The following is a 22,200-nucleotide window of genomic DNA, read 5'->3' as shown; positions in this document are numbered from 1 at the left end:
GCTAGCGAACAGTGGGAAGGGGAAGACGAGGAAGGAAAAACTCTACTACAGTATGTTGCCGATCTGAAATCTTCCCTAACACACCTATGGGCACTAGTGCAGGAAAACATGCAGGAAGCGCAGGACACACAGAAAAGGTATTACGATCGCAACAGTCGCCTTAGGACGTTTCGGCCCGGGGACAAGGTGCTCCTACTACTCCCTTCCACGGAAGACAAGCTACTAATGAAATGGCAAGGGCCGTATGAGGTAGAAAAACAAATCACGCCTGTAACCTACAGCATCCTACTGCCCCACAGAGTCGGAGGTAAACAAATATATCACGTAAACCTCCTAAAGAAATGGGAGGAGTCCCCGTCCACTTTAGGACACAGCCCTGCTTTACTGACCTGTAGCACACCACGGTTAGACATACCACTCCTGTCAGTCCACAACGCCGCGGACCATCCCGTTCCCGTAGGGAACATGTTAACTACTGAACAAAAACTGCAGCTTGGTACTGTACTAACCACTTTTCCCGACCTTTTTTCCCCAAGCCCTGGGTTGACAACTCTGGTCCAGCACAGAATAGTAACTTTACACCCGAAAATAGTACAACAAAAACCCTATCGCATCCCAGAAGCCCGTAGGGAGGCCGTAGAGAAGGAAGTGGTAGACATGCTCCATGCAGGAATAATAGAACCATCCCAGAGCAACTGGTGCTCTCCAATCGTCATCGTGCCAAAGCCAGACGGCAGTCTGCGCTTTTGCATTGATTTCCGACAGGTGAACGCCATCACAAAGTTTGACACCTATCCCATGCCTCGGATTGATGAGATGGTGGAGAGGCTGGGACACGCTAGATACATGTCCACCCTAGATCTAACAAAGGGATATTGGCAGATCCCGTTAGACCCCACATCCAAAGAAAAAACTGCGTTCTCCACTCCCTCAGGGCTATACCACTTTAAGGTCCTCCCATTCGGGTTACATGGGGCCCCAGCCACATTTCAGAGGCTCATGGACCACGTACTGAAGCCGCACCAGAAGTACGCTGCAGCTTATCTAGACGACATCGTGGTTTTTAGCCACACATGGGAAGACCACCTGTCACATCTCACTTCTATATTCCGAGCATTACAGGACGCAGGCCTAACCATCAACCCAAAGAAATCACTCCTGGGAACCAATACGATACAATATTTGGGGTATACTATACAGGAAGGACACATCAGGCCCCAGGTAGATAAGATCGAAGCCATCCGCACCATTTCCAGGCCACGAACCAAGAAGGAAGTCCGGTCCTTCTTAGGATTCATAGGATATTACAGGCGGTTTATACCCCATTTCTCCTCCCTAGCCAGCCCGCTCACTGAGCTTTTGTCTAAAACACACCCAACACACATACAGTCATGGACTAGTGCCCAAGAAACCAGCTTTGAAGCCCTAAAACGTGCCATTTGTACAGCCCCAGTGCTACGATGCCCCGACTTTGCTCGCACGTTTGTTCTACAGACTGACGCCTCTGGTTACGCGCTGGGGGCTGTCTTATACCAACCAGACTCTCATGACGAACTGAGACCCCTGTTGTACATCAGCAGAAAACTATTCCCCAGAGAAACTAACTATTCCACGATAGAGAAGGAGTGTTTAGCCATGAAATGGGCTATAGATTCATTGCAATATTATCTCTTGGGCAGACCCTTTCTTGTGCTTACTGATCACGCTCCCCTGACCTGGCTCGCACAAAACAAAGACACCAATGCCCGCATTCTCCGTTGGTTTCTCGCCTTACAACCTTTTTCGTTTCAGACACTTCACATGCCGGGGAGGAAGCAACTGAGTGCGGATTATTTGTCCCGGCATCCTTGCTGTGAATGGCCCCATCGTCCATTCCTAAGGGGGGGCGAATGTGAGGAGGACGACGACGCAGCCAGACGGAAGGTGGGCGAAACGGACTACGACGACCAGGAAGTGCCGGAAACAGCTCGCGGTCTAGTTGCGCTCGGAACGCGCATCGTCAGCACACTGCAGCCAATAGAATATAAGGAGGGCGGTACCCGGAAGGCGTTGTTCCAGGACAGCGTGGAGGAAGAGCGGAACCAGGGAGAGAGAACAACGGAGCCACGGACGACCAGCGGAGACGTCAGCGACGGCACTCGGAGAAGAGCGGGACCCGTGACGACCAGTGAAGCAGACGGGGAAACCTCGGAAGCCGTACCCTCAAGGGAGGAAGCGTACACTGCGCACAAGCCCGGCGGCCCGAGAGAGGGAAAGGACGCCCCGGGTCCAGCTGCCACGGCCCGGTACCCGGGTCGTGGCCACAGGCAAGTGCCCCTTAAAGGGTCTTTTTGGTGGGGTACCTGGGGTGCTTGTACATAGAAAAAAGCAACACAGTCACAGTCGGAGTAGAATCGGAATCCCTCACCCCTCTCACATTACCGTTCCTTCCTGACCCCTACTTTTTCCTTTTCCCCTCTCACGACGTTTGGTGGCGGTGGCACAGGCAAATAGGAGAAGTGAGGAGAACCTAACCAGAGCGTTTCTTTCTTTTCCCTTGGGGCTGCCTGGGTTTTGGAGGTTCCCCTACGAAGAGGGTGAGAAGAACCAGAGAAGGGGGCAAGAAGGTCACTGCAACCATCGGAGGAGAGAAGGAGCGATAGCAGAAATACGCTGGCTCAGCCCTGAACCTGTGGTGCTAACTTGTGGATGCCCCTGTTTGGTCATTCAGTTCATTTGTAGTTAAAAGAAAGGAGGAAATCCTGTACCCTGTGGCTTGTTCCTATTAAATAAGGATTACAATACCTCATATGCTGCCTGGTCTCCATACATACCTCGTGTCAGGCTATCGGCATTCCTACAAGAGGATTCTAGGTCATTGCCCAACAGACATTCAACCGGGAGGTCTGCACTTACCACAACCTTTTTGAGGCCAGTTACCCCTCCCCAGGAGAAATTAACAATTGCCACACTATGTGAAGTAGAGACATTGCTGGCATTGGTCACTAGGTAATTATCACCTAGTATTATTTGTCCAGGGTCCACAAAGCCAGGTGTCACCATGGTGGCACTGGCACAAGTGTCCCTGTATGCTTGAGCCACTTTATTGTTTATTAAAGGTGTATGTCTGTACTTGCCTAGATTACTAGGACTCATAGTAGTGGACAAATCCATGTCCACCTCACAAATCAGAACAGCCTGTGTAGGAGTTCTGACTAGGCCAGAATCTCCTTCAGTACCCAAGGTTAACCCCACTACTCCCTTAGCCTGAGGACCAACACTGCTAACTGTACTAGGGGGTGCAGGTGCCTTAGGGGCTGCAGTGTTGGGGGCTCCAGTTTTCTTACAATCACTGGTCCAGTGAGAGGTGTTTTTACAGACATTACACCTTGGCTTTTTCTGACCTTCTTTCTTCTTCTTCTTGGAAGTTTGGGACCCACCCTCATTATTCTGTTGGGGGCCTGGTGAAGACTTCTGGTCTTTGGGTTTCTGTTCCCCACCCTTTTGGTCTGCCTTCTTCTGGTCACCACCCTGGTTCTGGTTCTTTTGCTTAACCCTGGTTCTAACCCATTTGTCTGCCTTCTTTCCCAATTCTTGGGGAGAGGTCAGATCTGAGTCAATCAGTTGTTGATGCAACTGCTGGTTCTGACAATTATTTAAGATTTGCTCTCTCATAATTAGATTATACAATCCTGTGTAATCTGCAACCTTACTTCCCAGCAACCAGCCCTCCAGAGCCTTAGTGGCACATTCAACAAATTCAGACCAGTCCTGAGTCTGTGTCTTCTGGGTGTCTATGAACATTAACCTGTACTGTTCAGTGGTTAAGCCTAACCCATCAATCAGAACACTCTTCAGGACCAGGTAGTTTCTAGCATCCTCATCACTAACTGTGAGGAGCTTGTCTCTGCCTCTACCTTCAAAGGAGAGCCACAAGATTGCTGCCCACTGCTCCTGAGGGACCTGCTGTACTCTGCAGGCCCTCTCAATGGCAGTTATCCACTTGTGGATGTCATCCCCAGTTTTGTAGGGGGGCACAATCTTACTCAGGTTTCTATGGTCATAGGACCTGTCTTTATCCTTAGGGATATTGCTGCCACCAGTGGAATCTAATCCACTCTCTCTAGACTGTCTTGCTCTAGCAAGTTTCTCCTAAGCTAAGGCAACTTCTAGTTCTTGCCTTTGAATCCTAAATTCAGCCTCTCTCATCTTGGCTTCATGCTCCCTTCTCTGAGGGGAAGTCATCCTCCTCTGAGCAGGGGCACTGGGCCCTTTAGAGCCAGTGGAATGGTCAGACCCACTCGAACTGGATCTTCTATCCCTCTGTCTCTGGTTAAGCCTTCCTGGGGGTCTGTAGGGGGGTATACCATTTCCAGTCCCATGTAAGCTTAAGTTAGCCTGGCTAAGTCTCCTGACTGGCACCTGGCTATGTCTATAATCTGAATCTGCCTCCTCCTCATCTGCATCATCTCCCTCTGGAGTGATAAGGGCATTAGTGTTATCATCTTCAGATGGGTGACCTCCATCTCCAGACCCTGTAGGGACTGAGTCAGGGGGACTTAGAGTATCAGAGTGATCTAATAGCTCTAGGAGTTGGGCTATAGTAGGGTTCTGACCCTGCTTAAGACCTCTGGTGTTACACAGCTGTCTTAACTCCTGATAGTTTAACATAGAATATTTGGATGGTGCCTTTTGAGGGTCACTCTCAACAACTGGGAGCCCAGTGGCTCCTGCTGCTCCAGCCATTCTCTTAGTGAGGTGGATGTGTTGCAATCTACCTACACTGGTGTTTTCCTACTGTACCTTTTCTATTTAGTTGTAGTCAGGGTGTGCTACTCCCTTTGCTCTACAACAACTAAGTTCAGTAGAAATTATGTATACTAGTCTTGTTTTTATATGTACCTAAAGGTACCTGTATGATCTTTCAAATGATATTTTCAAAGATTACAATTGGTAAAACACAGCAAGCTCAAATCCCAACCGCTGCTCACCAATGTGAGAAGTTGGCCTGGTATATGCTGCTCACTAATTCTAGTGATCACCTTGTACCATGCCAAACAACCCTTATGGTGGTGGTTGAAGTCAACCTTGATAGACCAGCTATCCTAGTGGTAGCGTGGACAGTGCAGTCTGCAGGCTAAACTCTTGAGGGCATGTGAAGCCAGCTGTTTTACCATATGTAACCTCCTTGAATACCAAATGAAAGGACACCACACAGATATATATTCAAAATATATATGTATTTATTTACTTAAAAGTATCCCCTATACTCTTTATGAGCACAGAAGCACATTCGTTAAAACAAGGCAGTACAAAAGTTGCACAATTATGGATGGGCCAGGTGGCCAGCTAAACCATATACTAAAATAGTGGTATAAGAACCACAAATAGAAAGGAAGGAAGGCCTAGGGCCTTGGGAATCGCTGGGACGACAAGGAGCTAACTGTAGTTAGTGACCAGGAGGCCCACAAGATGCGTGTGCAGTGTGAAAAGTTACACACGTGCACCTATTGATTTCAATGGGTGCGTAAAAGTCACAAAGTTAAAGAAAAAGGAACCTTCCGGATGGACTAGAACCTAACAACTTGAAACATAGACACTAGAGATGTTTCTCTACCCAGGAGCACCGGAGTGCCAGCGTTACCTCACCCACAGGAAGCGGGTGCATAGGGGTCAAAGCGCGTCGGGTTTCGTCGTGTAGGTCTATGGAGCCTGAGGATGAAGATGCTGCAGGCGGCCGGGCAGGAAGAGTTCGGGTGGATCCAAGGGTGGATCTGAAGAGTAGACGACCTGTAAGCAGAGGGGACAGTGTTCAAAGTCACTAGCCAGTGACCGGCGTGGAACCAGGAAGGAACCAGGCGATGTCAGGTGCCAACAGGTATAGAAGGGAAGCTTGTCTCCGCAGCCACGTGGAAGTGAAGGGATCGACGACAACCAAGAGTCACTCACGAGCTGTCCTACGAAGGCTCTAGCTGATGGCGGTGTCGGCTTTTCGATTGGAGCAAACAGGCCTTGGCTAATGCAAGCCACGCAGGAGTCGATAAAAGCTTGGTGCTTTAACCAGCAAGTACAGAGGGGCTGCTTCTTTTCACAGGAGCATGGGCCAGTCTGGAGCAACCATACCAGCAGTGTTGTTTGTAGATTTTGTCGCCAAGATGGCCACTAGCCAACAGGCCAGTAACCGGGATGACGTGTCGAGTGGCAAAAAGCAAAAGGGCCCCACGCAGATCTCGTGGATGCTGGAGGGCTGGTCTTTGGTGCAAATGCTGCTCGTGTTGGGGCTTCTCAGGGCCCAAAGCACAGCATTGAGGATGCCTCAGGTGCTGCGCAGTCAGCTTCTTGTGGATGTTTCAAGATGGCCGGTCCCACGTCTCTCGGTGCCTCCACGGGTCTCTTCTTTGCAGGGACTGTGGATCTGGCTCAGAGATGTCTGGGAGTCTGGGTCTTGTCGGGCTCTGGGCTCGGTCTCTGGCGGGAGGTGGCGGCAAAGCAGTCACTGAGTTGCTGGATGGTGCCTGTATTCACAGGGTGGTCACTCCTTGGCAACAAGGGAGATTCTCTTCAGTCTTCTGTGCAGCAGAACGTCAAAGTCCAGTAGTCTTGTTGTTTAAGTCAAGTTGCAGGATGATCTGAAGTCTTGGGACACAGCTCCTACTCTTATTCCAAATCTAGGGGCCGGATTACCTGCTAGGTCCCTCCTCTGGGTGGGACCAGGAAGGGGGTGGTTACACCCCCTTTCCTTTGTCCAGTTTCGCGCCAGGACTGGGGCTGGAGAGCCCCAGCTGCGGTTTGAGCTGGCATATGCACAGGGACACCTTGTGTGCCCCAGGCATGTCTCAATCTATTCAGCCCTCCCTAACCCACTACACAAAATCCTGTCTGGGGTGGTGCTAGCACCTCCCCTGGCAGGAAACCCTTTGTCCAAACCTCCCAAGCTGGAAGGACTCCCAGTAGCAGGAGGGCAGACTTGTGTCTGTGGTGGCAGCATCCATTTTGTGATGCTGAGGCTCTGTTTAACTTTACCCGGGTTTCAGGTTAGGTACATGTCGTGTCCCTCTAGAAGGGTGGAATGCTACCCCCGTTGCCAGAACTGGCGAGGGGGTAGTATTCCAAATCGTATGACACCTTACTCGACATGTTTTGATAAAGCCAAACCAAAGTTAGCATTTGACCGCGAGGTACATAATGCACTTAAGAGTATATGGTATGGCAATATCATGAAACAGCTAAAGGACGTTGTTCCGAAAGCTGCAGACAGGCTCAGCTCATGCCAGAGCACCATCTCACATGAAACCAAGCACTCTGCCTTCAGGATTGTTAAGGCCTGCTATAGGAGTGGCTGATAGGTTACCATGTGTCCATATATGTTTAGATATAGAGATACTATATCTAAGTAAGAAGTGATTACACCAACTTACCCCAGCTGAGTGATCAGCCAGTTGTGTCAAATAGTGAGGCCAGGCCAGGGGTGGCATAATACATGCTGCTGCCCTTGGTAGGCCTTGGATACACCTATGCCCTGGGTACCTGGGGTACACTGTTACAGGTTCCAATAAGGTGAACCTGTTCCAATTGGTAATGCACCTAGTGTGCATTGGCATTAGTTTAGGGAGAGAGCAGCAGGGCTGTGGGTCTGATTAGCAGGCCCACAGCCACACTAAGTCATAAAACCAGTGAAGCAAAAGCAAAAATTTGGGGTGACCATAGGATAGCAGACCCTACTCTCCTACACTGGGGTCCTGATTAGCAGGATCCCAGACAAACTAAGTCGAAAACCAGCAAAACACCAGGCAAAAACTGAGGGTAACCATGCAGTCAGATTCCACCCCCCTACAGTAACAGGAGGGGTAGTCGGCCCCCAAGGATATCTTTGGGGGCCAACTACCCCTCCTATTACCTCCAGTAAGTCCCACACAGAAGGATTGCTAAGTTCTCATAGCAGGCGACGCCCCCTTTACCCACCACTGTGAAAACGCGCCTCCTGGCACGCTCTTGGATGGGAATTGAAATCCCCTTCGCTTGTGGGGGTCCTAAGGGGCCAACTAGCCTACCTGATACCTCCAGTAAGCCCCAGCTAGTGGGATTGCTGAGAGGTGGACACAGGCCATGCCCCCTTTGTCCACCATTCAGCAAACTCGCCCACTGGCGCGCTCTTTGTTAGGGGATGAAGTCTCCTTGCCTTCTGAGGGTCCCTGGGGGCCAACTAGCCCTCCTGTTATCTCTAGTAAGCCCCACACAGTTGGATTGCAGAGAGTAAAACGAGGCCACGTCCCCTTTTTACACCACTCTGCAAACATGACTCCTGGAGCACTGCTGCTCAGGGGTTAAAGTCCACTTTGGTCCTGAGGTCCACAGGACACAAGAGGACCTCATCGCCCCACCAGTAATGCGCCAAGAGGCTTGTTTGCAGAGTAGTGTAAAAAGGGGTGTGACCTCGGATCACCTCTCAGCCATCCCACTGTGTGGGGCTTACTGGAGGTACCTGGTGGGCTAGTTGGCCCCTAAGGACCATTAGGATTCAAGGGGACATAATCCCCCAATCCAGAACACGCCAGAAGCCGCGTTTGCACAGCGGTGCAGGGATGGGACTGGGCCTCTGGCGAGATGCCGGCTTCTGCCTTTTAAAAATTATTGTTAGTGTGGCCCCTATTCTCTTAATGTTTTCTGGGCCCTGGGGATCCCATCCCCCAGGGCCTGACCCAATTTGTTTTTTTAAACAGGAAGGGGGCCGCGCAGCCCCTCTCCCGAAGCTGATTTTGGCCCCGGGAGCCCCATTCCCCGGGACATAGCCTCTTTTTAAAAATGTTTTTATTATTTATACGGAAGGGGGGTCGCGTGGTCCCCCTTCCCTGGGCCACTTTTGGCCCTAGGGACCCCATCCCGGGGCCTGGCCTAATTTTTTTTTAATTATGGGAGGAGGACCACGTGCCCCCCCCTTTCCTGGGCCACTTCTGGCCCCGGGGACCCCATCCCCCAGGGCCTGGCCAGCCTTTATTTTTTTGGCTCCTCTCCTGAGGACAATTATGGCCCGAGTACCCCATCCCCTGGGGCCGGTCTTCCGTTTGAAAAAAAATAATAATTAAAAAGGAGGGTGCCGAGTTGCCCCCCCTCCCAGGCCACTTCTGCCCCCGGGGACTCCATCCCCCAGGGCCAGCGTTCACGTTGGCGACCACGGGCGGAGGCGCAATTTTCCCGCGGTCCCTGCCGGCTCCCCTCTTTCTGCGGGAGCTGGCATTGCTTTTGGACAAGGGGAGCTGCTGACCTGCAGCTCCCCTTGTCCAAAAGCTATTCTGCTTTGCTCTGTGGAAGCGAAAGCAGGTTTCCTGCTCTAGCTACCACAAAACAAAGCAGTGTTTGCAATGACCGGACAGGAGCTGTGCCCCCAGATTCTTTAAATTAGTGACCCGGGTGGTGGTGGTCCCTGGGGCGTGTGGGGGGGCTCAAGCCCCCCACTCTATTTTATTTAAAGCAGGCAATCCCTGGGGCTGCAGGGGGGGCACTTCCCCCCCGCATTTGTTAATTAAAGCATTGGGGAGGTGGCGGTCCCTGGGGCTGCGTGAGAGGGGCAGGAGCCCCCCACACTTCAAAAAAAGAAAATAATAAAGCCCCAGGGAGGTGGCGGTCCCCGGGGCTACGGGGGGTCATGGGTCCCCTACATTTGAATAAGTGTCACCCTGGGGAGGTGGCGGTCCCTGGGGCTGCGTGAGGGGGGCTGGAGCCCCCCACAATTACAAAAAAGAAAATAATAAAGCCCCAGGGAGGTGGCGGTCCCCGGGGCTACGGGGGGTCATGAGTCCCCTGCATTTGAAAACATGTTGCCCTGGGGAGGTGGAGGTCCCCGGGGCTGCGAGGGCCCCCACAGGGCTCCCGCATAAACATACTGAAATGCGCGCGGGACCTGGCCCACCCGGGGGCTCATTAAAACGAGTCGCAAGAGCCCGCTCTTTGCCAAGAGGCACGTTTGCAGACTGGTGTAAAAAGGGACGTGGCCTCGGACCCCCTCTCCGCAATGCCACTGTGTGGGGCTCACTGGAGGTACCTGGTGGGCTAGATAGCCCCTAAGGACTCTTAGGATTCAAGGGGACTTAATCCCACAATCTAGAACGTGCCAGAAGGCGCGTTTGCACAATGGTGCAGGGAGAAGGTGGGGCTGGATTCAGCTTTTTTTTTATTATTGTTAGAACGGGGCCTGACCCATTTTTTAATAATAAAACAAAAAACTGAACGGGGGCCCTACTGAAGCTGATTTTGGTCCCGGTGGCCCCATCCCCCGGGACATGGCCTCCTTTTAAAAAATGTTTTTATCATTTATACGGAAGGGGGGTCACGTGGCCCCCCTTCCCTGGGCCACTTCTGACCCTGGAGACCCCATCCCATGTGGCCTAGCCAGCCTTTATTTTTTTTTTTTAATTTTTGACGGAGGCCGCGTGGCCCCAGTCCTGAGGCAAATTATGGTCCAGGAGACCCCATCTCCTGGGGCCAGCCCTCATGTTGGGGACCGCGGGGGAGCTGCAATGCCCCTACGGTCCCTGCCGGCTCCCCGCCTCCTGCGGGAGCCGGCATTGCTTTTGGAAAAGAGGAGCTGCTGACATGCAGCTCCCCTTGTCCAAAAGCAATTCTGCTTTGCTTAATGGAAGCGAGAGCAGGTTTCCTGCTCTCGCTTCCATGAAGCAAAGCAGTGTTTGCAATGACAGGACAGGAGCCGTGCTCCCGCCCTGTCATTGCACACAGCAATGTCCCGGGGTAGGCACCCCAGGACATTGCTAGAGCTGAAACTTTCATGACCGGAGCTGACTGGAGCGGGCCATTAGTTTTGAAAATTTTGCGAAGATTCATCAAACGGCGCCAAAGATATTGGCAAATCAAATAACCCTTTTCCTATGGAAACTAGGTCCTAACTATAACTACATACTGGCGACCGCCAGTAGGTAATATATATAGATATATATATAAAACAGAAAATGCTCTGGCACATGAGAGTAATGATATATAAGAAAATAAATGTGAGAGAGACTATGGAAAGATGAAGGGCAAAATTGGAGGGCGATATTGAGGGAATCCCTGCAGAAAGAAGCCAGGTACCACGAACATTTAAGCGAGCACTGGGGCTGACCTTTGAATCTATCACCACACTAACATGGAAGTATGATCAACTCAAAGTCATTTAGAGTCACTAAAATGGCTTTGTGTGCTCGAATTGGTCAGATATATACAGGTGTCCTGGGTGGTCAGCATGTATTAGCTGTAGAATTATCACAGTTATGCAAGAAACAGATGGAACTTTTGTATGAACTGTTAAAGTAATCATTTGAAATTTGCAGTTTTCAGTACAGGCCATGTTTACTTACTTATGCATGGCTTAATATTTGAGACAAGCATATGTGACTAGTGGGATCACTGACATAACTTCATCAAGTGACAGAGAAGGAAGCCAAGTCTGTGAGCAAAATTCTCCGACTTCCTGGAATCCAGGCTTGGCTAAAGGCTTCAAATGAGCTCTCATATGGAATCCCAAAACACCTGGTAGTAACATTCAGTTGCTATGGGCACGCTCAGATGGCTGCCCTCAAAATACCGACTACTCTTCATAGCATGCATTCCAATGATAGATGGCCATGACTTTCTCAGGAGATAGGTTGAGCATGAAGGGACACTGAAGGCTGGCAGCTGGTCTAATTGGCCCAGGCTTTGGATCCAGATTGAGCTCTGGCTAAGATCTGAGAAGAGATGTTGGCCTTGAGGTACCCAGGAGGTCCTGTCAGGCTTCAGGAATGTTGTAGGGGGTGCAAGGCCCACCCAAGCCAGCAGATGGAGCTTGTGCGTTTGTCCTAGGCCAGCAGACTTCCCAAAGCTCTAACTGGTTCATGGTTAGAGCTTTTCTCCCCATCCTAGCAGTTAAGGGCTTGCCAGGTCTGTGGAACTATGGCATAGGCACCTTGGGACCCCACAGGCTGGTAAATGGGGCCTACGTTTGAGATCCTGCACTCCAGACTAGACCAGAGCTCTGACTGGGACTTGTCTAAGCTTTCAACCCTGCAGGCACTAAGGAGCCTCTGTGGGCATGGGGAACCCCATCCTGGGCACTTTTTAACACTACATGTTGCAGATTTAAGCACAGGCATGGGGGCCAGATGCTAGGAACATGGAGGCTGGATCTAGGGGCCTGCCCCACACCCCAGGTCAGACCAGAACTCTAACTGGGACATTTCAGAAATTTAAACTTTGCAGATGCTTTGGGCCTAGTAACATGGCAAACCGCCCTGGGCCTGCTTAAGTGTGTCCTGGCTACTTTGGGGCACCAATGATTGGTGTTTGGAGGCAAGACCCAGGTCACAGACCTCTAGCTTATTGGTGCTCTGACGGGTAGCGCTCAAAGCCCTCAACACTCCAAAGCTGGGGAATTCTCTCAATCCGCCTCACACCATCATGGGCACTTTTATAACACAGGCTGGCATATGTACACCAAACCCAAGTGATCACACCTCGGGCCAAATCGGAGCCCTCATTAGAACCCTGTCAGATCTTTCCAAATCGTCTGAGAAAGGGAAATCTTCCCTCAGTCTGCAGGAGTGTGAGTCCTGGGTACATTGGGACACCAATGGTCAGTGCCTGGAGCCCAGGGCCTGTGGCTTGTGCCCCGGTCTGCACAGCTCTGACTGAGACCTGATCAAAGATGTTCACCCTGTAGAAGCAAATAACTCCTTACTGGGCCTGAAGCACCCTGACCTGGGCCCTTTGTAACCCACAGGCTGGCAAGTGGAGCATAGGTTGGAGGGGCTGCACCCCAGACCAGACCTCTGACTGGGACTTTTTTGAGCTGTCAACCCTGCAGGACCTAAGAAGACTTCTCTAGGCATGAAGAACGCGGTGCAGGGCATTTTATAACACAACTACCTTGAGATGGAGCCCAAGTCCAGGGAGTGCATATATCAGTCCTGCCGCAGCCCTGCCCGACCTTGGCATCCCTAACTTGGTCTGCACAAGTGTGTCCTGGCAACTTTGGGGTGCCAAGGGGAGGTGGATGTGGTTATGACCCCAGATGCCTACTGCCAGACCTCTGACTGGAATCTTTCAACCCTGTGAGAAAGGGACTGATTGTCCCATATAGTTGTCCTGAGACATCCCTCCCACTTGACCGTGCTGTGTAGGCCCTTTTCTTCGGTATATAGGCCTTTGTTAAATTGACCATAGCTCTGCCATTTTAGGGTATTACAGGCTGATGGCAGGTCTGACCCAACTCATATTCAGTTCCCCTTTCTGCGAGGCTTTCTGCTCCCAACTAGTAGCCCCCCACCCTACCCGAGTGCTCTGTGCTCGGTATCAAAGTTCAGCATCCCCTTGAGACATCGACATACAGTAAGCTGCATCCTGGCCTGGCACTTGTTTCCTGGGTTGGTTTCCCGCTTGCAAGGAAGTGGCAACCGCAGAGCGTCAAGTTAGGAGAACTGAGGAGATTTATATATGTATATATGAAATTCGCGTCCAATATCTGTTTATATTTTCTGCTTGCTCTGTGAAACTTACGACAAGCGATTGGCCTGAGAAACTGACCTTTTCACGAAGTCCATTGTCAGCATTAAGTGGGTAAATGACGACATGTCTGGTGAAATCTGCAGACAATGCTTTTTTGGGTAGCATACGTAGGTAAAAGTAGCGTGCGAAGGAGCCCGTAAAATGATATAAAAGGGGAGCCCCCAGAGACCTCGTTGGACTACCTTGCTGTCTGTATGTAGGTAACAGACTGTGTAGGGTTTTCGCCAAGAGCTCTGAAGCTCTTGCGTCTGCTTAGCATTTTGTTGTATTTTACCTATATGAAATGTCCTGTTATGTTTAAACATTGTTCTCTGAATAATGTATTCATTGTAATTGCAGGAATGCTTGCTCTGGAGTATACTCTGAAACATTTCCCCTTGGTGTAACTTGTTTCTTCAATTGCACTTTTAGATGCGTTCTCTTTCTCTCTGACAGTACAATAGTGCAGATGCAGAGGGTATCATGATGAGCTCCATGTGATTATCTGAATTCTGTATTTTGTATTTTATGCCTTTGTCTTGCAGTTTCTTTGAAGTTGCATCTTCTCATTAAACTGCCATTGTATTCTGCCTTCAATTCCATGTCTCACATGTCTGTTTTCTTCAGTTTTAGAGCAAGCGTTCCCGGGCACCCCAGCTCAAATTAAGGTGCCCCTTTAGTCCCTGACTCCCTCTCCTGCTCAGTTCTGTGGTGGCTCCCGGGGCTCTGAGTACCGCCCCTAGCTTCCTTGTCCCGTTATATACCCTCCCTCCAACATTTTGGTGCCGTGACTCGGAGTGGCAGTACCAGCAGGCGGGGGCAGAGATGGCTGGGTTTGAGGAGACGCAGACTGGGCACTCGTGACTCCTTTCTGGCCAAAGCCTCTTTGTACAAGCACTCGGGTGAGTATTATGCTACCTGACGTGGGGGACTTATGGTGACGGTTTATGAAAGGAGTGCTTGTGTGCACCTCTGTGTACTCTCTCTCAGTGTTTCTTTCCTGTCTGGTTGGTCTCGCTAAGGACATTCTTTAACTGGGGAGGCTTGTGCGGCATGGAATTCTGAGCTGGAGAGTACGGTTAGGAAGCTAGCTGATTTATGTGTTTATGTTTTGCTATATATAGATGTGTGCTATTGTTGTGCCTTGAGTGCCCGAAGGAAAAGGCTGCGTCTTGCGTCTTTCACGGGCTCACTTAGCTTCATTTTTTCGTATATTATCTTTTTTGTGGAAAACAGACATATGGAGAAAGACAATAAAAAAATAAGGGATAAGGGAGAGACTGTTTATGTCTGCAGTCTTTTCAGAGGTATTTTGAAATTTTGAATTTTTTCTTCGGTATAGCTTGCTATAGTGCCTCTCTGCATATAGTTGAATAGAGAGGGCCTCTTTACCAGGGGGTCAAGGGATCGGCCTGGTAGAGGGGAAGAGAGGTTCGATTTACTATCGTAATCTTTCAGCAATAGTATGGTGCTCCTCTGATTGTAGGCAGAGGAGAAGAACCCCTACGTCAGTACAAGTGGGGAAGAGGCTGGATTATCTTGTGCCTGCCTAGCTAGCAGGTTAATGGATATCGCCTGATTGATGTGGATTATAAGAGGTTTCCCGGGACGGTTTATTGGTTATGATTAAGTGTTTTGGGGTATTTTTGGGTTGTGTGTCAGTTTCCCTTTTGTGCGTGCGCCATTGTAAATAGGAGGCACATATATCTCTGTCCTTCAGTGGGCAAAGTATGCAGTATGTCGATGCATACAGAGGTCTATTAAGTGCAACAGTTGCACTTTTTTTGTGGCTAGTGCTTATATGGGCACTGCAGTGAGGGTCACTGGCTGGCACAGTAACTGATTTTAGTGAGGCGATATTATTTACGTGCACAGTTATTTGCTATTTATTTTTTTGATAATATGTTTTATGATCTGCAGATGTGTATTAAATGTATAAGAACATAACTGTTTTGTTAAGTTGTTGTTGACTGGCCTCCACCGAGTCTATTAGGGTGAGGCCTGCTAGGTAGGGTTTACATTGTAACTGAAGATCACTGCCAAATGCAGAAGAGTGGTTTATTAGTGAGATTCAATAACTAGGGAGGAATGTAAATGCTTTTTGTACTCCCACATGCATTGATCTGCCACTGATAACCGAAGTGATCTGATATTATTGTGTTTTCTTTTTTAAAGTATTTGTGCGTCACAATTGTTACAAGTATATTGTTTAGTGTTGCCTTCTTTACAAACCATTGACCATTTCCAGTGCTGCTAACATTAATTAGGTGTCACTAAGGTTTGAGGAACAGCATAGGTACACAGATGAATAGAATATTTGGTTACAGAACTTATAAAACCGCAGACACCATATATGTGCAGGTTTCTATGGTAGTGCAAGGATTAGAAATACCGACTGAGGTCACCAGCTCCTGGCCCGTAACCCCCTGCGAAGCAAGGTCCTTCTTTCCTGCCTTGGTGAACATCCTGGTGCCCTGCAATTTCCTGACTTCCCACCAGAAGGAGTTTATAACGGTCCAGATAAATGGGAGATTAAAGAGGCACTTTATTTAACCATCAAAGAGGCATTAGGGGACGAGCTTATACTTGACCACCCTGCCTCCTCCCTAACTACTGACACATAAGGAGAGCAGTATATTTATATAGAGTACTAAGGGATACAGATGAGCTATAGTGAACATAAATCGGTTGGGATAGTTCTGCACATACTAGATGACAGAATAATAGCAGTGCACAATCCTGACGCACAGACTATAGCAACCTTTAAGAAGCGACAAAGTGCTTTGATAGCCAAAGCGTGGGAGTTGCTGGGAGTCACACTAGCACAGGGCACTGAGGTAAAAGTATCTTCACTGCACCTAGTGCAGCTGCGCCTCCCAGTGTCAACCTGTAGACCCACTACTCTGAGCCCAGACCCTACGCTTGAGGGGCCACGAAGCACCCCCGCTGTGGGAGACCCTCTAGATACACTTCTGCAGTCGCCACTAGTGTCCCCATCGACGCCATGTGCTGCTAGAGACTCCTCCACGGAATTAACCCAGTTGGGGAGCCCTGGTCTCGCTCACCAACTACTCCTTACACCATCCCCTCTATTCACACCGTCTCCTCCAGGCACCAGCCACCTGGAACAACAGGAAGGTTCACAAATCACTAGCGACGCATTAGGCTGTGAACAGCACACGCTATTGCTGCAGGCACTCAACGACCCCAACTTACCCCTGGTTTGTGGGCATCACGCCCAGCAGCTACATGAGCAGCTGCAGCAGAGGCCCTCATTAAGTATCATAGAGCAGTTACAAGGACACCTTTCTATAACGCACTACCCATTGTGGTGGGGATACTTACAAAACCGCCTGTTGCCAAGAGAATAACATAGTTAATTTGCTGCCATAAATAAGCCTGGGTGAGGCTGAAAAGTAACACCCAATGGAGGTACACTGTTATTCCTGAACGCACACAGCGCTAGGGAATAATGGCAACACCACTAGAACACGTGATAAAGAACTTTACTGCTCAGGGGAAACGTATAAGAAAACATTGTGGAGAGCTGCACAAGCTCACACAGACTATGCTACACCCTTGGCCAAAAGAGGGTACCTTCGATAAGGCAGTACTAGATCATGCTCAAACATTCCTGGAAGGGAAGTACTCTGGTAACAAACTAGATAAACGTAAAGAGACCCTGGCTCTGTGGAGAGTCTTTAAAGACAATGATGAAAAAGCCCCAGTACCTACCGCACCGCCACCAGCCTATGACGCAGATGGCATGTATACAGAGCGAGTTTTCAAGGCTGACCTAGAGCCTAATTTAAATGATCAGGCAGCTGTAGGACATGAGGATATTTCTGCCTCAGTGCCCTCAGAAGATTCACCAGACAGCATGCCAGAGAATATGCAGGGCCAAATAACCCTAAGCTCCCAAAGCCCAGGGGTGCAGTGTGCAACATCAGGAATGCCAGGTCAGATTGACGCGCTATTCACAATAAAATTGACACCAGCACCCAACTCTGCAGCTCACCAGCAGGAAGAGGGCTCAGAGAGTGATGGAGCCTCTGGTGGTTCACAGCACAGCTCCCACCTGCCGCTTCCTAGGCCTAACCCTACAGCACCTACATTTGTCACTGAAAATAGCGAGCCCTTAGAGACAAGGACTAGACACTATGGACCATTCCTCTCCCCTGGCCAGCAGCACAGCAATATACAGACACACCATAGCGGGTGGCGGCCCCTTAACACAAGTCCCAAGCGAGAGGAAGAGTGCTTGCTACAATTAAATGGAGGAAACAGGGATAGTGAACAATATCGCCCTGAAATAACCACTGAGGCAGATGGAGAACAGAGCACGACTTGTGCCAAGGAACAGGTAGAGAATCAGGGGACATGTCATACGAGCAGCATTCAGGGAGCCCCACTGGCCACCCGGCAACAATACAGCGGTTATCATTACAAGTGGATAGGGTAGAGGATCAACTCACTGAACTGATGGGTGGCTTAGGCCAATTTAGAAGAAGGCAGCCACCAACACTAAGTGAATTGGCTGGAGCTGCAGGCCCGGTGGGTTCACGTAGTGGTGGGGTCCCAATGATCCCATCACAACAGGAGCCATGAATAGACTTTACTCAGGAAGTCCAAAGCATGGCCCCAGCCCCACCTCAGAGTAACCCAGCAGCTCCCCTGACGACCAACCCAAGCATACCGCAAGCTTGCCAACAGTTGTTACGCCCCCATCCATGCACATACCTCAGGCAGTGCCACCCGTAGTCACACCACGTAGGCCAGAGGCACAACAGATGGATCTTGATAATTTTGATCTGCCAAGTGTGCTCGAACGGGCAGAAACAAGATGGAGAAGGCAGAGGAGGACAGAGAGAGAGAGACTTGCAGTGCTAGGTAGCCATGGGCGACCTGATGACATCCCACAAGATTATGATGTGTCAGGCACTGCAACACTGCGAACAACAAGATCTAGGGACTGACTATTATGTCAATCCATTCTCAGATAATTTAGCAGGTTGGACAGAAGCCAATGCACCTCAAATGAATGTCTGGCCTCGAGATGGGTCATTTGAACCAGAAGAAATGGCCACAGCTGAGGAATGTATTCTGCAGGGGGCAGGAGATGACGATTGGGATTACGACTACATGAGCAAAGGCCTAACAGTTTGGCAGAAATACTCACGTAGATATGACAACACAAGGCCTACAGGGGTGACACGCCAGCTACCCCTGCTATTTAAAAATGTTAAAGATCCCCCCTATATGTTCCTTGGTCACTTATGGACAAGGACAATTTGAAGAAACAACTCCCACCCCTCACAGAGGGTGCTGGAAAATGGATACAGGCCTTTGAAAAACACACTGCAGGTGTCCCATTGGCTATTGGAGATGTAAAAAGTCTGCTCACCTCCTTGATTGGAGAGGATGCAGAGGATATGTTCACACGCATTGACACAAGACTGTCTACTACTAACACACGGTGTGATGGTAACACCTTCAATAAGATTAGATCACCCCTATGGAATGAATTGCGTACGAAGTTTCCTGACGTTCCTGACATTGGTTCTTTGATGTCACAAACAATGCAAAGCAATGAAGACCCAGCACAGTACATTTCAAGAATGAAGGAGAAATGGCATCAGGAGTTGGGAGAAAAATGGGACGTAACAGGGGGTAATTGTAGGTTCTTTTACCACACAGTGAAGAAGGGCCTGCCCACTGCAGTACAGGACAAATTAGATGGAATAGTAGCCATGGAATGCAAACCATGGCCAGAGATACAACACCACATCATTCATTTTTGCAAGAAGGAGCAGGAACAGGAGAAGAAAAGGCTATTAGCAATTGAAAATGCAGCAGCTAAATTAGTGCAGCAAAAACTTAAGAAAAGAGAGACCCCTGACACAATGATGGTAGCTTCACCAGTGAGTCAAATGACTGCTGTTACTAATTTCCCACAAGACGCCCAGAATGCACTAGGAGGTAACACACAGGTAGCTGCACCAAACCTACAGGCACAGCCCATCAATAACAATGTGCAACAACAGGTATACACCAATGAGCAACAACAGCAGTATTATGGTAATGAGCAGATGAGGTATGCAAATACTGGGATGCGGGGGAGAGGTAGAGGATTCGGCTTCCAAAGACCTGCGCCACAGCCAGGAGCACGACTGTGCTACTACTGTCAGCGACCAGGACACCTTATGAGGGAGTGCTATAACAAAATGCGGGATGAAGGGAGGTCGGTGGGTAGAGGACACCCACAACAAGCTCAAGTGCCAGTACAATACTACCAGCAGCAGCAGCCGCTGCCGCCCCAAGCAGTATACTCCTATCCTTCCCCAGCACAGCACCCAATGCTGCAGCAGGTACAGTTACAGACACCTGTGATGGCCCAAATGCAGCCCCAGATCCGACAAGCACAGCCACAGTTACTTCAGCCACAGATCAATGGAGATTGGTGCACGACCTTCGCTCAATTAACAGCATAGTGATCCCAGAGTTTCCCATTGTCCCAGACCCTTCAGTGATACTTACCAACATCCCACCTGATGCTAAATATTTTTCTGTCATTGACCTGAAAAATGCATTTTTTAGTGTCCCTCTACATGTAGACAGCCAGTTCTTATTTGCTTTTTCATTCCAAGGTAGACAATTCACATATAAAAGATTGCCCCAGGGGTACTGTGAGTCCCCCAGTGTGTTCAACAGAGTTGTCAAAGACGACTTGTCAAATTTCCAATGTGACAGCACCTTGCTACAATATGTCGATGACATACTCCTCTGTAGCACCACTGAGCAGCAGTGCCGACGGGATACAGTTGCTCTACTTACAACACTGGCACAGAGAGGATACAAAGTAGACAAACAGAAACTCCAATACTGTCAGGAAGAAGTACAGTACCTAGGACAGCTGATTTCAGCATCAGGGAGAAGAGTTACCCCAGGAAGAGTAGAGGCAATAAGAAACACCCCAGAACCTCAGTCAGTTAAAGACATGCAAAAGTTCCTAGGATTAGTGAACTACGTTAGACAATGGGTTTTTGACTATTCTACCATTACTGCACCACTCCTAACAGCTGTCAAAACGGCCAAAGACAGGCATAATAAGATTGACTGGACACCTGAAATGACATCAGCCTTTGCCAAGTTGAAAGATGAGATTACAAACGCACCTGTGTTAGGCTCTCCTGACTACACAACAGAATTCTATCTATTCACTCACTGTAATGGACAGGTCATGACAGCAGTTCTCACCCAGAAGTAACCCATGGGCCACAAACCCATTGCATACTTTAGTGGCATGTTAGACTCGGTAATGAAGGGCCATTATCCTTGTGAGAAGGCCTTATCAACCGCAGCATTTGCTGTTGAGAAAAGCACCCCCATAGTCATGGGCTCCCCACTGACACTGTACACTGTACACTGAGCATGCAGTATTCGCAGTGATACAAAAAGCTAAAACAACTCTCACCACACAAAGAGTGTCGGGATATGAAGTCATACTGTCGTTACCATCTTTGAAGGTTGTTAAATGTCATACTGTGAATCCTGCCACGTTCTTTGTTCATCCCATTGCCGCCACTGATGATGACAGTCATGACTGTGCCACCTACTGTCCCGATGAGTCAGGAACAGCGAAAGAAGACCCATTGCCAGATAGTGTAATTTACTTTGTTGACGGTTCCTCTACCATTGATCAAGAGACAGGAATAAGATACACAGGCGCTGCAGTGGTCAGAGCACAACAGAGGGACTCCTCTGACTCACTAGACATCGTACAGCAAGTAACATTGCCATCACATTATTCAGCACAGGCAGCAGAGTTAGTAGCTCTGATTGCAGCTCTCAAACATGGAGCTGATAAAAGGATTACTGTATACTCAGATTCTGCGTATGTCACCACAACAACACATTCCGGCATCCTGAGATGGAAAAGGCGTGGCTTCCTTAAAACTGACGGCACACCTGTGATGCACAAACAGTTACTTGAGGAATTGATAGATTCATTAACATTGCCAGCAGAAGTGGCTGTAGTAAAGTGTACTGCACACACAAATGGCCAAGATTTCATTTCCAGAGGGAATGTCATGGCAGATTGGGTCATATATGTGGCCCTATAATACTTTTAAATTTTTTGCAAAACATTTTTTTGTTAAGGTTTTTAAGAATATTGCAAATGATAATGCCCATTTAATCGATATGGACAGATGCCATATCCACCGTTGCCAAAATCGTAATGCATTTCTCTCTGAGCGTGGGAAATTGCAAAAAATGAAGCCCTTACTGATGATTTCGCCATTTAATCATGGCGGTGACTGCAACAGTGTTAAACAACTTGATCCCCTAGGGAGGGCAGGAACTTTTGAGTCCGATCACGTGGTGAGCGTGCTTACGCGTATATCCACGATACACAACAGCCGGGCAGACGCGGTGCCGAGTTGATGCCGGATACGTACTCGGTCACGGTGAGTCTTGCCATACGGGTGTGTTTGGAAAGCCTAGCGGGTGCGTTTGGAAGGTTTTTTCAAAGAGGAATTGTAACCTCTGTCATGCGGCTTGTCATAGCTATAGTGAGAGTATACGCTATAGGGTTAACAAACTGGTCGGCGACGGGGCTAAGGAGTAATGGTTACCACATAGTATAGGGACTTTTTTGATCATACGATGAGTGAAAGTTACTACAGAAGGGTTATTACATGCCAAAAA

General features: G+C 49.2%; 1 pseudogene; it reads left to right on the top strand.

The window, feature by feature from the left end:
• The first annotated feature begins 20,731 nt into the window (after window positions 1-20,731).
• Window positions 20,732-21,614, top strand: LOC146785055 (uncharacterized; annotated as a pseudogene).
• Window positions 21,615-22,200: the final 586 nt, after the last annotated feature.

This window comes from Triturus cristatus, chromosome 11 (genome assembly GCF_964204655.1).
Source record: "Triturus cristatus chromosome 11, aTriCri1.1, whole genome shotgun sequence".
Lineage (NCBI taxonomy): Eukaryota > Metazoa > Chordata > Amphibia > Caudata > Salamandridae > Triturus > Triturus cristatus.
The sequence above is the reverse complement of the archived record's forward strand: the minus strand, read 5'-3'. Positions and strand labels throughout refer to the sequence as shown.